We start from the raw sequence: 2,500 nt of genomic DNA, 5'->3' as shown, positions 1-2,500 counted from the left end.
GGGACAACAGAAAAACCTTTAAGTGTCAAATTTAAATCACAAAAGAGACAATATTTGAATGTGTGTGAATATTAATGAGCATCTACTGAATATTAATGAATGTATTAATTAACGCATATATATGTATTAACGCATACATACTGAACATTAATGAATAGATAACGCCACTGACTGTATACACAACATTAATGAATATATACTGAATATTAATTAGTATATACTGAATATTAATAAGGTGTATGTGGAATATTAATAGGTATATACCGAATATTAACAAGCTGTATATGGAATATTAATAAGTATATACTGAATATTAATAAGTATATACCGAATATTAACAAGCTGTATGTGGAATATGAATAAGTATATACTGAATATTAATAAGTATATACTGAATATTAACAAGCTGTATATGGAATATTAATAAGTATATACGGAATATTAATAAGTATATACTGAATATTAACTAGTATATACTGAATATGAATAAGTATATACTGAATATTAACAAGCTGTATATGGAATATTAACTAGTATATACTGAATATTAATAAGTATATACTGAATATTAACAAGTGTATACGGAATATTAATAAGTGTATGCTGAATATTAACAAGTGTATATGGAATACTAATAAGCATATACTGAATATTAATGAATAGATAGTGCCATTGACTGTATACGGAACATTAATAAGTGTACACTGAATATTAATGAGAGTGTAGTGTTATAGTGAACATTAGCAGTCGTTACATGGTGTGTGTGTCTAATAAACCACAGGTAAATTGAAAGAAGTCAAAATAATCATTGCGTTATAAACGTCACTCCACATGTTCACACACAAGGTATATAAAGGAGGTGCGGCAGTGGCCGAGCTGCGGTACTGGAGGATTTAGCGCACACGCAGCTATGGAGTGCTCCCTCACTGTTCAGACGTCATTTTGTCGTTTCCAGCTCTCTTTGAACTTTCGTGGCGTATGGTGGGCGTGGCTAAATGTAAATCAGCTGTGCTGTGAATGCGCTTGGTATCGGCGTATGCCCGTGAGCAGTGTGTAAATACGGTGGGAATTTTTAGCTCGTTTTGTCCATGACAGCATAAACGATTGATAAACGAGGCCTGATATTAATATACAACACGATGATCTCATCCCAACAGGCCTCCTGTGTTGTTTAAAGCGGGAAGGATTGTTGTGCTGTAGCCGGTGAGGAGTGAAAGCTCTGCTGTCTGGGATTTCAGCTGTATTGAGCCTAACAAGGTGTTGAGACTTCCCTATAAAACTGATCGGCCTGAAGAAATGGGCAGAGCCGTCCAAGCGACTCTGTTGTCTGACTAATTATCAGACCTCCGTCAGGCCAGAAGTCAATTTCAGCCGATCCTCCGCTCCCATCTGCCGGCTTGTTTCTCGCGGCAGTGACAAATCGTCTTTAATCTCGCGTGGCCTCGGCTGCGTGGAGCTGGAGGAAGAGATTGCATTGCAGCGCTGAGATCCGCGGGCCTGAGGGAAGAAATCTCAGAACACCAGCTTTCTGTTATTCCGCTTCACATTTCATCAGCTCCGAGGTGAGGGCTTCTCCGCTCTAACATCAAAGCGCAGCGTTTTCTATTTTTAATAAGAAAGAAAAATGTAAAGCGTTATTGTGATGCTGACTGTCAAAAAGTGTGCTTCTGCCAGAAACCTCAGATTCCAGTGCAGGTTCCATCAAAAAACTGGAAATTTAAAAGCACAAGCCAAGAGTAAAACATGTCTAGATCAAACTTCCAGCTAGTAAAACAGAGTGAATGTCAGATTTATAACAAAAGGCAAAATAAAAGCAGAGTTAACATGAAGTCATGTTCACGAAGGATGTTCCTCAGGTGATTTTGCTTCTCAGGCGTGGTGCTCCTTAGATGAGACTGTTCCTCAGGTGAAGCTGTTCCTCAGGTGAAGTTGTTCCTCAGGTGAAGCTGTTCCTCAGGTGAGGCTGTTCCTCAGGTGAGGCTGTTCCTCAGGTGAAGTTGTTCCTCAGGTGAAGCTGTTCCTCAGGTGAAGCTGTTCCTCAGGTGAAGCTGTTCCTCAGGTGATTTTGCTTCTCAGGCGTGGTGCTCCTTAGATGAGACTGTTCCTCAGGTGAAGCTGTTCCTCAGGTGAGGCTGTTCCTCAGGTGAAGCTGTTCCTCAGGTGAGGCTGTTCCTCAGGTGAAGCTGTTCCTCAGGTGAAGTTGTTCCTCAGGTGAAGCTGTTCCTCAGGTGAAGCTGTTCCTCAGGTGAAGTTGTTCCTCAGGTGAAGTTGTTCCTCAGGTGATTTTGGTTGCTCTTTACCTGAGGCTGTTCCTCCTATGTGCCACGAGCGCTAACCGAGTTTACCTTCTGCACAGTTTCATGAACACCTCATTAAAGCAAACATGGTTCACATTAATATTAGATCAATGTGCAAAAATAAACAAATAAACAACACACTGGAGAGGTGAAGCAGAACACAGGAGCACGAGGAACGTCTCAGGAGAAAATCCACGAGACTA

At 40.2% G+C, this 2,500-nt stretch overlaps 1 protein-coding gene across 4 annotated transcripts in view; it reads right to left on the bottom strand.

Moving 5' to 3' along the window:
• nek11 (NIMA-related kinase 11) overlaps window positions 1-2,500 on the bottom strand; it is a 45,163-nt gene that overhangs the window by 6,228 nt on the left and 36,435 nt on the right. The gene's annotated exons all lie outside the window — the stretch shown is intronic.

The sequence above is a fragment of the Ictalurus punctatus genome, chromosome 23 (genome assembly GCF_001660625.3).
Source record: "Ictalurus punctatus breed USDA103 chromosome 23, Coco_2.0, whole genome shotgun sequence".
Taxonomy (NCBI): Eukaryota; Metazoa; Chordata; class Actinopteri; order Siluriformes; family Ictaluridae; genus Ictalurus; species Ictalurus punctatus.
Note: the sequence above shows the minus strand (reverse complement) of the source record. Positions and strands in the feature narration are given on the sequence as shown.